Source organism: Scylla paramamosain, chromosome 2 (assembly GCF_035594125.1).
Source record: "Scylla paramamosain isolate STU-SP2022 chromosome 2, ASM3559412v1, whole genome shotgun sequence".
Taxonomy (NCBI): domain Eukaryota; kingdom Metazoa; phylum Arthropoda; class Malacostraca; order Decapoda; family Portunidae; genus Scylla; species Scylla paramamosain.
In genome coordinates this window covers 8,098,875-8,112,193 of record NC_087152.1, presented here as the reverse complement: position 1 = coordinate 8,112,193, position 13,319 = coordinate 8,098,875, and the positions used below count along the sequence as shown (strand labels likewise).

At 46.2% G+C, this 13,319-nt stretch overlaps 1 long non-coding RNA gene across 1 annotated transcript; it reads left to right on the top strand.

The window, feature by feature from the left end:
• Positions 1 to 8,094: 8,094 nt before the first annotated feature.
• On the top strand, positions 8,095 to 12,197 carry LOC135109568 (uncharacterized). Its single transcript, XR_010272763.1, has 2 exons — positions 8,095 to 10,173; positions 10,418 to 12,197. It is a non-coding gene; the product is annotated as an uncharacterized LOC135109568 (long non-coding RNA).
• The last annotated feature ends 1,122 nt before the right edge of the window (positions 12,198 to 13,319 follow it).

The window sequence follows — 13,319 nt, the reverse complement described above, 5'->3', positions numbered from 1 at the left end:
GTCGTTCCATAAACATTAGACCATTGTGCCTCTGGTAATAACTCATTGCCATTCATAAATAAGGCTGGGAGGTGTAGGGGCGGGCTGCCTTGTTATCGCTGAGGGCGTGAGGCCAAACACTATTATTCTGAAACACCTCTGTCAGCACCTCGATTACTTTCAAAAGCTTCTAGTTGAAATTTGACAGGTTTTTATTTTATTTATCTATTTTTTTACGGTTCTAGTGACAAATTAATAAGATTTCTATATTATTAACAAGGGAAACAGTGTTAAGAACCCGTGTAATCATCTCTTTGACCTTTGAAAATGGTCCTGATGAGAGAGCAAAGCTTTTCTGAACACGGGCCTGAGCACCAAGCAGGCTGTCTGTCTTGGCGGTGCGGGGCTGAAGAGAGGGAGGGAAAATGGGAGGGAAGGAGAGAGGAACAGAGGAAGGGAGCTAGGGTGTCTGGCTGATGTTGCTCCTAGAAAACGGTGGAAGGGAATCATAAAACAGACAAATGGCTTTATTCTGTTGCCAGCGTTGGGAAGAGGGAGAAATACAAGTGTAGCGTCTCAGACTCAAAATTTTTCCCCTCATGCATTTAAGATCATAGCTAGAGTGGAGGGATTTGATAGAGAGTTTAGATTATTGGATGGTTATAGTGATAATTTGTCCAAGTTTGTGTTTTGTTGGGAGAACTCGTTTTTTTTTTCCTGTTGCTTTATTTTTACATTGTTCCGATTTAATGAATTATGAATGTTATGCATATCAGTATTTGTATTGATTTTAATTCTGTCATGTGTCCTGTATTTCCGAGGCGAATGTTATCCTTTTATCATTATCTTTATTAGTATCTATTTGTATTTATCTGTTTATGTACTGATCTATATATATATATATATATATATATATATATATATATATATATATATATATATATATATATATATATATATATATATATTTATTTATTTATTTATTTATTTATTTATTTATTTATCTATATATCACTTTAGCTGTTTATCTGTGCTGTGCCATCAGTCCTTTTACTTGATCATTGAAATAGTGAAACAATACAGAATCGTCCGTCTTTGTTATCATCATTGCCATCATCATCATCATCATCATCACCGTCATACTCGCCATCAACACGTTTATTTAATCATTCAAACAAGAAAACAATACATAATAGTCTGCCTTTGTCTCCACTACCATTACCACTACCACTGCCACTAGCACTACAGCAGTCACCACCACCACCACCAGCATCACCGACATCCCTGTATCGACAAGCATTGCAGTGAGCGCGCATCCCTTTCCTGGCGGGGGTAAAATATTTTCACATTGTTACCGGAATAAGGCTCGCTCTGCTGCCGCCGCTCTTCTTTTGCGGAACCATGCCTGGTGAAAGCCGCCTCCCTACATCCAGCCGGCGGGTAACGCAGGGCTAGGGGAGCGAACCCGTCCAGCCTACCAGAGTGATTGGTGCGATCATTATAGGGTCCATGTTCTGAAACGCTTCTCTGCCGCATCTTGACTGCTTTCAAGAGGCAATAGTTGAAGTTACTCGGGTTTTTAAGGGTGTTTTTACGTTTCTAGTTATAGATTAACAAGAATTCTTCATTATTAACAGAAGAAACGCTCTTAAAAACATGGCTAATCTGTGTGACCTTTGAAAACAATCGTGGTGAGAGCCCATATTCTGAAATGCTTCCGTGCCGCACCTCGACTGCTTTCAAAAGGCTCTAGCTGAAGTTATGCGGGTTTTTAAGGATGTTTTTACGGTTCTAGTGAAAAATTAACAGGATTTCTTTTTTTATTAACAGGAAAAAAAAAAAAACGCTCGAGGACCCGGCTAATCATGAATCCTCTGAAAATCGTCGTGGTGAGAGCAAAGCGTTTCAAAATACTCGTAGTGTCCTCTCACCCCCGCCTCCCTGATCAGCAGTCGTGAGTCAGCGTGGAGTGAAGAAAGCGCAAAACTATTAATGATGTGAAATATTATAGAACTATCCTTAACTGGAGAGGTGATGCAAAGGATTATCATGTAAATATTGAATGGATTGTGCGTCAAGATTATACTGAATGGACGCATCGGATGAAACGATTCAGGAACACTGTAGCGGAAGGTTTTTTACGGTTCCATTGATTTGAAATGAAATAAAATAAAATCTCTACTAAATGCATATGTTTTCCCTTATCAATCTCTCTCTCTCTCTCTCTCTCTCTCTCTCTCTCTCTCTCTCTCTCTCTCTCTCTCTCTCTCTCTCTCTCTCTCTCTCTCTCTCTCTCTCTCTCTCTTCTCCTGAGCCCCTGCAGGATATAAAATCGTGTAGACGTCATTAGCGTGTCTCTATTTATGGGACGCATAGCACAGTGATTCAAGGCATTACTGAATTAAATATCTATGTGCGTGGTGGCGAGGAAACTTCCGGAATAGCGTCTATGGTGATAATGATAATGATAATAATAATAATAATTATAATAATAATAATAATAATAATAATAATAATAATAATAATAATAATAATAATTTCTTAAGAGGAAAAAACGGAAAAAAAACTGAATTCAAAATCAAATTACACACCAAGATTACATTGCACACACACACACACACACACCACAGGACGGGTCTCAAAGCTTCTGAAGGAAATAAATAAAGTGGCGTATCAAGGCGACAAGTTTGTGGTCTGTTTGGGTCTGACTGGCACGAAGGGAAAGGAAAAACTAAGTGAGATTAGCTACCGTGCAGTAGTTAAAGAGGCGTGTTGTAATTCTCTTTGCTATTATAATAATACAAGGGAATTTGAACTTTGTACTACAGTATTCTTGATTTTTTAGTCTTAAGTTTTGTATGAGCAACAGATGAAAGGGAAAGGTGAGAAGTGAGTGAAATTAGCGTGCATTGCTGAAAAATCAGTGTTGTAATTTTTCTTTGGTATTAGAATGAAACGGTGACTCTCTCTCTCTCTCTCTCTCTCTCTCTCTCTCTCTCTCTCTCTCTCTCTCTCTCTCTCTCTCTCTCTCTCTCTCTCTCTCTCTCTCTCTCTCTCTCTCTCTCTCTCTCTCTCTCTCTCTCTCTCTCTCTATATATATATATATATATATATTGCGCAGTAGCCTTTTTTTTTTTCCTAGTCTTTATAGGTCGTATTATTATAGGCATATCGATCGAGTGGGATGCCGTGTTGGCGTGGCAGTGGTCGGCGCCTCACTTTGGCCGAGCTAGACTGGCTCCCATAGCGGTGCAGCGACCCGCGGCATCAACATTGTGCAAATCCTTCACGTAAATTCAACGAGCATGGCGAGACGCCGCTATGCTGGCGAACCCACACTATATGAAACATGGATTGGGATGGACGGACTGATAAATTCTCCGTTATATAGTGTATTCAGTTTCCCCCTCGCTCTGGCTCCCGGCTGCCAATATACATGTCGGGTTGTCAGGCTCTGTTGACTCATATGTTAGTACTCGAGGGGCAGCTCAACCCTGTACGAGTCCAGGAGCAAACGGTTAAACTATTCTGAAGCGTCGCACCCTCGCTGTGACCGTGCAGCGGCGGCAGTAAACGCTCGGTGAAGGTGTGTTTCTTTCATCCTCGGTATGAGGAGTCCTCTCCCATGTGCTCCTCTCTCCTGACCTTGCGAGAAGCGCACAAGGCTGCTTCTAAGTTCACGGAGGACAAAATTTTAGCCAGAAACTAAACTGGCAGCAAAAAAACTGATGTAGATTGTGTTGTATCTGGAGCGGCGCCTTGCATGTGACAACGATTAACGTCCCAGTCCTGGCAGGTGCGCATGTACACTACCATGCACACGTGTCTGGCGCCGCGTTGTTGTGTGTCTCTTTGTAAATTCAGTAGTCATGTGATACGTTATATCTTAGTTGAAATATGTGAAGTTTTTTAAATGCAAAGTTTGGCAGTATATATGACAGCAAAGAGAACGAAACATGTAAGTAAATATATGGAAGGCATAAAAATATTTGCTATTCGGGGATGCATATTTGCATGAGGATGATGACAACACAGTATTTCAACTCATTTCTCTGGACCACCTGTGTCCTGCCGGCCGCTGGTGTGGCTGACCCGGGCAGGCCAGGGTGAGCGAGGACGGCGGTGAGCGGGAGCGTGGGCTGCGGGAAGTTGCTGAGGGAGGAGGTAAAAAAGAAAGAAAAGAAAAAGACTGTGGCACTTTAGGCCGCGTTGGCACCCGAGAGATTGCAAGTTTCTCAGAAGGCATCAACCTGCCTCCCCCACCCCGCCCCGCCTTCCCGCGCCGCGCCTCGCTCACCGCCCCCTCAAACAGTCCTCCTCCCTTCTTCTCCCCACTCCCTCGCCCCTCGTAGCCCTCCCAACACCCCCTGCAGTCACTATCACCTCCCGCGGCTGGCAGCTGCGTCCAGGGGGAAAGCCGCGGAGGTGTTGCCGAGGGTTGTGAAACTTAAGGCTATTTATTTCCGAGGGTGGACTCTCCAGTGACCTTGACATGGGGGGAGGGGGGAGAGCTTCCGCTTCTTGTTTAGGCTGACTCTTCGTTGTTGTCGTTGGTGGTGATGGTTGATGATGTTGTTGTTGTTGTTGTTGTTGTTTGTGTCATCGTTGATGCAGTATTAGTGATTGTTGTTGTTTTAGTAATGGGATAATTTTTTTGCTGACACTCTCTTTGACGCTGCAACCATTACAACGATTGATTACTGCAGCTGCTACCTCCTACTGCTACTACTACTGCTGCTACTACTACTACTACTACTACTACTACTACTACTACTACTACTACTACTACTACTACTACTACTACTACTACTACTACTTTCTTTTCCTTCTCCTCTACCACCACCACCACCACCACTACTTCGGAGAGCTTGATAAAGTGGGCGCACGTGTCTGGTGCAAGGCAAGGAAGCAAGACTCTGATTGGAGGAGGAGGAGGAGGAGGAGTGGGAGTCTCAGGGTACATGGATGGAGGGAAGGGGGAAGGGAAGATGCGCTGACGGAGGCAGAGAAGGAGCGAGTATCTGATGGGAGGCGGTGAGGAATGACATTGATTATCCAGAGTGGCATGAGGCTGGCACTGGGAGGTGGCGCGACGGTGCCACGGTGGAGGGCTGTACATCACCCTGTCACGCCGGTGCACTTCACCCTACACCTCTCCTTCCTCCCCCCTGCCTCTCTTAACAGCCCCGCCACATGCACGCCCCGCCCTGCCACGGAACACCCAATCCAACCACTCGCTCAGCCAGCCCCGCCCTTTACATTATCGCAACCTGTTCTTGTCCATCACTGCCCGGTCAAATTTTATACCTGCCTCCTTTCCTTCCCTGACACTTTTGCCCTCTCATGTACTTCACCTTAGCTTAGCTCGCCCACGCACTACACTTACCTCTCTCTCTCTCTCTCTCTCTCTCTCTCTCTCTCTCTCTCTCTCTCTCTCTCTCTCTCTCTCTCTCTCTCTCTCTCTCTCTCTCTCTCTCTCTCTCTCTCTCTCTCTCTCTCTCTCTCTCTCTCCTCACGATTTTTAAACACTACTGTACCTTCGTCTCCTCTCCCATTGTACTCCGAGTCATCCCTACTCACGTTAAATACATCTTTTGTCCTGACCCGCTGAGCTCTACCCAGCCTTTTTGTTCACTCTTACCGGGCGACTTACTGCCTTACTTTGCTGGCTGAGTGTTCTTGTCTGAGGGAGTCGCCTAAAAGGTCTCTGTCCCAGTGTAGGGGAGAAGATGGAGCTTTATGTCTCTACTCAGGGCAGGAGGCACTTAGATTTATGAGGGTGTGTTTTGGTTTGCGTTGTTTCTCTTGACTTTTTTTTATAGGTTTTCTCTTTTTATTACCTGTTTTCATGTGTTTGATAAGTATTCGTATAGTGTGTTTTGATTAATTCTTCAGTAGGTTGTGGCCACTGGTGATGCTTCCGTCACTCTAAAGTTATTAATTGTTTAAGTCCCTGCCTGCTCCTGTATATGCTCCTTTCTGTCACGAGAGAGAAGTTCCAAGACGATCGTTTCTGACTCTTTGGGGACTGGCTCCTCAGTGGACTATATATATATATATATATATATATATATATATATATATATATATATATATATATATATATATATATATATATATATATATATATATATATATATATATAAATTTGTTGCTCTTGGCCAGTGCCCCTCTTACATAAAAATTCCCTCCCTCACTTCACTTACTCAAACATCCATTAGAACAACATTTCACTTCAAAACCATTCCCTCACCAAACTATCATCTCTCTCTCTCTCTCTCTCTCTCTCTCTCTCTCTCTCTCTCTCTCTCTCTCTCTCTCTCTCTCTCTCTCTCTCTGTCTTTCATCCCTATACGAGTACATTCACACCACGACCTTCACCTTCACCTTCACCTAACACACATCCATCCATTTTTGCCATAACTCCTATCACCCACTATTTGCAAACCCTATTCTTGTTCCCTCACTCGTCTCGACCCTCCTATTATTTTCTTGTTTTCTTTTACGCAAACCCATTCGAATCTATCACTATCTTCGTTTATCAATTTCACCACACTCTCCTTCCCCTATCTGACCACCCTCCCATCACCTCTGCCTCTCTTGATGTGATTCTTGATACCTTTTCACTCTCTTACGTGTTCCTGAGTCCATGGGGAGAAATTTTTAAGAATACCTACCCTGGTCGCCTCAGTCCGTCCTCCGCCTGTCGAAATCACTCTTGTCTCGAATTGAATTGGGAGCAAAATTGGCGAGGGTCCTGAGATGGAATTAGCGTGTAACGAGTGCCAGAGAGAGAGAGAGAGAGAGAGAGAGAGAGAGAGAGAGAGAGAGAGAGAGAGAGAGAGAGAGAGAGAGAGAGAGAGTGAATTAAGCGTCCCAGTTGCTACGTAAAGCTCTGGAGTTAAAGAGCCGAGGGGCAGTAAGTCTAATGTTTGAGTTTGGGGTTCCCTGCTTGCGTCCACCTATCGCTGCGGGGCACCAGTCAGTATTATGGCTACTGTCTGTCACGCGTGCAGTCACTTTCACCGCCGGTCATCGTCAGTTAATGCCAGTCAGTTTTGTAATCTTAGTTATTATCGCCCCTCTGTTTGTTACTGTAGTATGTCTCTCTCTGTGTCTCTATCTGTCTGTCCGGCTTTGTCTGTCTGGCTTTGGCTCACTCTCTGTCTGGTTTTCTCTGTTTTCTCTCTCTCTCTCTCTCTCTCTCTCTCTCTCTCTCTCTCTCTCTCTCTCTCTCTCTCTCTCTCTCTCTCTCTCTCTCTCTCTCTCTCATCACCACCATTCAATCTAACAGTCATCATCACCATTTTCCCTTTATTTCATCACTTCTCTCCCAAAATCATCATTTCTACTCTCACAAAGTTATCACCCTGTTCCACACGGTCATCATCTTTACCCCGAGTCACCACTGCTCAGGCTCATTGTCAGCACCTCTTAGCACATGTTCCTACACTACTTCCTGTTTCTCTTTACGTCCCCTCTTCCTCCCTTTCCCCGTCCTCTCTCTCTCTCTCTCTCTCTCTCTCTCTCTCTCTCTCTCTCTCTCTCTCTCTCTCTCTCTCTCTCTCTCTCTCTCTCTCTCTCTCTCTCTCTCTCTCTCTCTCTCTCTCTCCATTATTCTATTTCTTTTTTTCCATCTCTCCCGACGGCCGCCGCCACCACCACCACCACCACCACCATTACCAAGAACACAGTTCCCATAGAGTCAAGATTACTAGGAAGCCGCCTGCCTCCTCCCGCTTCTTCCCGCTTGCGTCTGTACAAGAAGAAAAAATGTGGAAAAAAAAGGAAAGAAAAATCGATTCCTTTTGCCAGAGAAGTAAAAAATTTATTTGTAAACACTCATTGGCTCTTTCCTTCTGCTGCTCTTCTTCTTCCTCTTCTTTTTTTTTGTTCCTCCTCTTTCGTCTCTCCTTTGTTACTGTCATCTAAGTTTGCTTGCTTTTGTTTGTTACTCTGCTATGCAAGTGAAGGAAGCTAAGAGTGTTTGTGTGTGTGTGTGTGTGTGTGTGTGTGTGTGTGTGGGGGGGGGGGGGGAGGGGGGATGTTAAGAGGTAAGGGAGGGCTGGGTATGTGAGTGCGGTAGGTCAGGACTGTGTGTGTGTGTGTGTGTGTGTGTGTGTGTGTGTGGCAGCGATGGGGAGATGAAGGCCCGCACCTGTCTTCAAATAGGGAAAAAAGTTTACGGAACACACACACACACACACACACACACACACACACACACACACACACACACACACACACACACACACACACACACACACACACACACACACACACACACACACACACGTGGGGGTGGAGGAGGGTTCAGGAAGGTGAGGAGGAGTAGGAGTGCCAGACCCCCATAATTTTTGCGTTGAGATGTGGTACAGGTATTTGCCACTCCCACTCCCTCCTTTCCTCTCCCTCCTGCCCAGTTACTCCCTGTCTCCTCCTCCCCTCTTTCCCTCGCCCACCCACCCACCCGACCAAAGACACACCCACCCTTCGCTTTTTTCCCGAGCTCGTTCTCTCGCCCACTTTGAGGAAGGTGCGGATATATAAGGGGTTGTGAAGGAGCTGCCGCAATCATTACTGTGTGCAGGAGAATCGCGGCTGTGGCCACCTTGTACTTCGCTATCTGCTAGTTTCGTTCAAGCAAGGAGGACTTTATTACTCTCACATATGGCAGCCCTCGAGAACAAAAACCTTGTGTTCACCTACGTCATCCTCATCGGCTTCCTGATCGTGCTCTACATGGTCCTGGAGGGCATCGTGTTCTAAGGAGCATGACCCTATGACCCATGTTGTCCACCCTTCTCCCTCTGCCCCACCCACCCTCACCCCAGCAACCACAGTGATTTAGCTCAAAGTTGCCACTCCAGCGTATTCGAGACTCCTTCTCCCTTCCCACTGACCCAAGTGCTGGTTATCGTTCTCCTCTCCGCCCCAAGACCCCCTTTCACTGGGATTACACGACTTCCCCAAAGGGTTTTCCACCTACCCGTCTGTTTATCCACGAGGAGAAAGTGTCCCCGACCAGCACTGCTTAGGCTCGTCGCTGTGTGATCCTGACGGTGCTCCTGAGGCTGAAGCGGAAGTACAACATCTGAAAGAATTTTAACAAATCTTCAGCTTTGATTGTGTGCACTGCCAGCACTGTAAAAATGGACGGCACTGAGAAGACGTCCCTCATCTACACCTACGGCATCCTGCTGGGCTTCCTGGTGGTGCTGTACCTATTCTTGCAGGGAAGCTTTTTCTGATCGGGCTTCACCACGCCACCACTGCCACTGATGACCATTCCCGCCTGAGTTCAATTTGTGTGAGCTCACTGAATCCACAACACCGCCAGGATGGTGTCCAGTGAGCACAAGAGTCTCGGATTCACCTTTCTCATCTTGCTGGTGTTCCTCGTGGTGCTGTATTTGGTGCTGGATAGCGCCATCTTCTGACACCCGCACCTTACCTGACAGACAACATCTACAACTGTCACGTAATTGATCACGGCACCTGACCCTGTCACCTGGTCCACTTTCGGGCACCTCAACCCACACCATGTCAGAAGACAATAGAGTGAGCCTGTTCAATAACTGTCTGGTGTTCGTGATCCTTTTCGTTGCGTTATACATACCATTTGTGACTTTCTACTCCTGAAAACATCACAGCCACCGAGGAGACAGATGCCTCCACCGTCATGAAAGCACAATCTGCCGCTGCCGGCTGATGCTTGGCGATGTCACATCTGGTGATCGCGGCGCCTCCACTCATCCACCTGCTGTGCCTCGGGGCGCCATGACGAAACCAAGCATAATACAGAATACAAAATACAGTACATCCTGCTGATGGTGGCGAGCACGTCTCGAGTTCAGAACGACCCCAAACACTCGTCGAAAAAAAAAAAAAAATCTGAATCAGGCCTGGAGTACCGCAGGGGCCCCATTTTTTCCCCAGAATACGCTGGAGACCCTTCCTCTCCCACCACTCCTACCTCCCCTCCTTTGTTGATTACTTTTTCCTGCCCTTGCCATTGCCTCCTTCCCAATTCACGACCAATCCTCCAATCCAAGTTATACATAGTCAACATACTCTCACACGCACACACACACGCACACAACAAGAGTGTGGAAGGAAGCACGACTGAGCCTTTAAGTTAAGAGCTGTTACCCGCCGGCTGGATCGTCGTCGCCCGCAGACACCCGACGAGTGGTGAGGACACGGCCTTTCCTGTCTCTTTCTTGTCAAGATAATAGTAGCGGCGTCTTGCTGCACAGTTTTGTTTTGTGTCTTTATATTATTCTTGAACTCTAACTTTTAACTGAAGGTCATTTCGTATTACATCACTGATTTGGGTTTATTCATTCTCCCCCTTCCCTTCCTCTCCTACTGATACTCTTCTTTTCTCCCATTTCCTCCTTTATCCTCATTTTCCTAATATCCCTCGGTGGCCCAGATCTCAACCCTATTCCTCACCCTTCACCAAGCCAGGCGCCAGGAGCCGAGGGGAACAGCCAGCCCGAGGAGGAGACCATAAAGGAGTCAAGGAAGGAAGGAAACTTTAAGAGGAGGACGAAACTCAAGTTACGTCAAGAAAACGAAGGGAGGAAGAAAAGCAAGACAACTTAAAAAGAGACCTGCCTGAACCCCACGACAAGAAGACATTTTTTTCTGTTCCGTCTGAGGCTTTCCCTCGTTGTCTGGCCCGCGAGAGCTGAGAAGCTTTAGCGGGTTTGTTTACGCCCGAGGAGAGTACGCAGGAAGCGGCCGACTTGCAGTAATGGACCTGTACCTGGTGTCTCCCGTGTTCCTGAAGAGGCTGATGACGCAGCGTCCTTCAGGCACCACGCTACTGAAGGACGGCCGCACTATCGACGCGGCCCTACCCTCCTTCCCTTCAGAGGTGCAGAGGGACGACCAAGACGATGAAGAGCTTCTTAAACTGTGGCAGAGAAGACGAAGATCTAGTCTTGACCGTTTGCTGCGGCAACATGCCTATATCATCATATATGTCACGCTGTGTTACGTTGGTGCATTGGCTCGGCCCTGCAGTTGAGCGTCTGCTGTGCTGTGCTCGCCACCATCCAACCTTCAGTCCCTCAAAACACAACATTAAAATAAAACACTACCCACTCCCTGCCAACAACAACACGTCACACCCCTACCTTCCTGACCACTCTACCGTCACTTACTAGTACAGTACGTAAAGTGTACGCAGTAGACCCTCTCCCTCTTTCACAACAGTCCACATCTCTCTCCTCCCTCGGCACTTCAACACGCCAGACGAGGGGTCAGCACAGGAGACGCACCAACTTGCATGGCAGCCACCCTCTCATCTAGGGACGCGTGCAGCAGACTGGCAAGTTTTCACGGCCATGTCTGCGGTGAATGGTGTGCAGCAGTCAGCAGTCAGCCTGTAAATAGCAGTGTCTTTGTAATGCTCTTCTAGCACCAGCTGCCAGTTAGAAGTTTGTACATAACATGCGTTAGCTAAAAACCTACGGTAATTCATTGGAAGTCTGGCAAAACTAACTCCGCTTGAGAGTCACTGTTGGCCGGTGGGAGCATCACTGCCAATCGATGCCTGGGTGGCCGCGGCTAGCAGTGACCGCTCGCACCTCTCAAGGGCGTCTCTCAACTGTAGTAGATTAAGCTAGCACTCACACCCATGATAACGTCTAGTAGTTTTGTCGTGGTGAATATTTTTCATATATATTTTGTTTTTGAAATGCTCAGATATCATAGACAAGAACCACTAACCGTTGGCTTCATTAAGACTGAAACAAATGTCTTCCAAAGCACATGATTTTTTTTTCTTTTTTGCTTAGGGGAAATATTTCCACGAGAGTCTGGTATTTGATTTGCTCTCGTGGCCCCGCGTTGTGCACGCCGCCACCTCCACGCCTCGCACTGCGCACTTTGTTGTTGGTTCACACAAAGCGGCTTGTCCTTGATGGCACAATTTCTCTCCTGAGGAAAAATAGTTTGTCGGTGCTGGTTCAATCTTTACTTCTCCGTATAGCCTTTTTTCTTCCTTTTTTCTTATTTTCTTTTAGAACGAAGGAATTTTTTTTTCTTTTAGATCTGGACAAGAGTGCATTATTATTAGTTGTACATAAATTGTTCCTCAGACGACCCCAGCGGTGTAGCAGATCGCATGAATGGTTGTAGTTAAGGATTCTTTTTTTATATATATCTTCAAGGATTATTTAACTACTCAATAAACATTATATTTTCACGGTGTTTTATTATCGAGAGAGATGAAGCAAAAAAAAATCACGAAACTTACCTTATCCAATAGCAGTACTTTTATATAAATAGTAGGGAAAGTACATGATAAAATAGAAATAGTGCATGACAAGGTACAGTAGTAGTAGACGAGGACAGGACAGGCTCTAAATGTTGACACGAGTGGTACTGGAGGGGATATGATGGCAGGGCTCGAGTTTTGGTGTGTTTTGAGAGAGAACCGGACAGAGTGGAGGGGAGAAGACGAGAGGGAAAAGATAGATGGAGGAACGGGAGCGGTGGATGTAGAGGAGGGGAGGAAGGGAGCGGAACACACAGGAGCCTTGCCTTGTAGGGGGCGCAGAGGTGGGGAGCTCAAACCCCCTTGTGGAGACTAACTTGGGGAAACGTCGATGGTGCTTTGCCTCTCTCTCTCTCTCTCTCTCTCTCTCTCTCTCTCTCTCTCTCTCTCTCTCTCTCTCTCTCTCTCTCTCTCTCTCTCTCTCTCTCTCTCTCTCTCTCGAAGCAGTCGTGTTCTTCTGAAGTGTTTCCGAGTTTTGCATATAGTCAGTTAAGGCATGGAATTAAACAAGTGTGTGTGTGTGTGTGTGTGTGTGTGTGTGTGTGTGTGTGTGTGTGTGTGTGTGTGTGTGTGTGTGTGCAACCGAGCATAAAAGAAAAAAAAAGATGAAAGGTAAACAATGCAACTGAAGGGGAAAAATGTGTATTTAATTTCCACCCATCGAAAAAAAAAAAGAAAAGAAAAAGGTGGGGAGGGCAAAGCAGGAGGGATGCAAGGAAGCCAAGGTCATTGTAGGGTAGGCAGTTCCCTGAAGTGCCTTAATACTTCCTTCTGGAAAGAGTCCAAAGTGTAGCGGGAAAGCAGGGAGCAGTAAGGCAGAATTCTCCTGATTGTTCCAGATTTTCCAGTGAAGAGGATGAGAAGAAGGTTCCAGTTTTCGCTTTCGTAATATGGACAGAATAAGGATGAGGGTCAGTCAGAAGTGCGTGGCAGGGGACTGTGAAAAGCAGGGGCTGCATATGTACAGAATATTAAGAAAGATAGTAACTGTGAAAGGAGAGGCAGAGGGCAGCAAGATTACGATGCTTTAGAGGATCGTTACAGACTG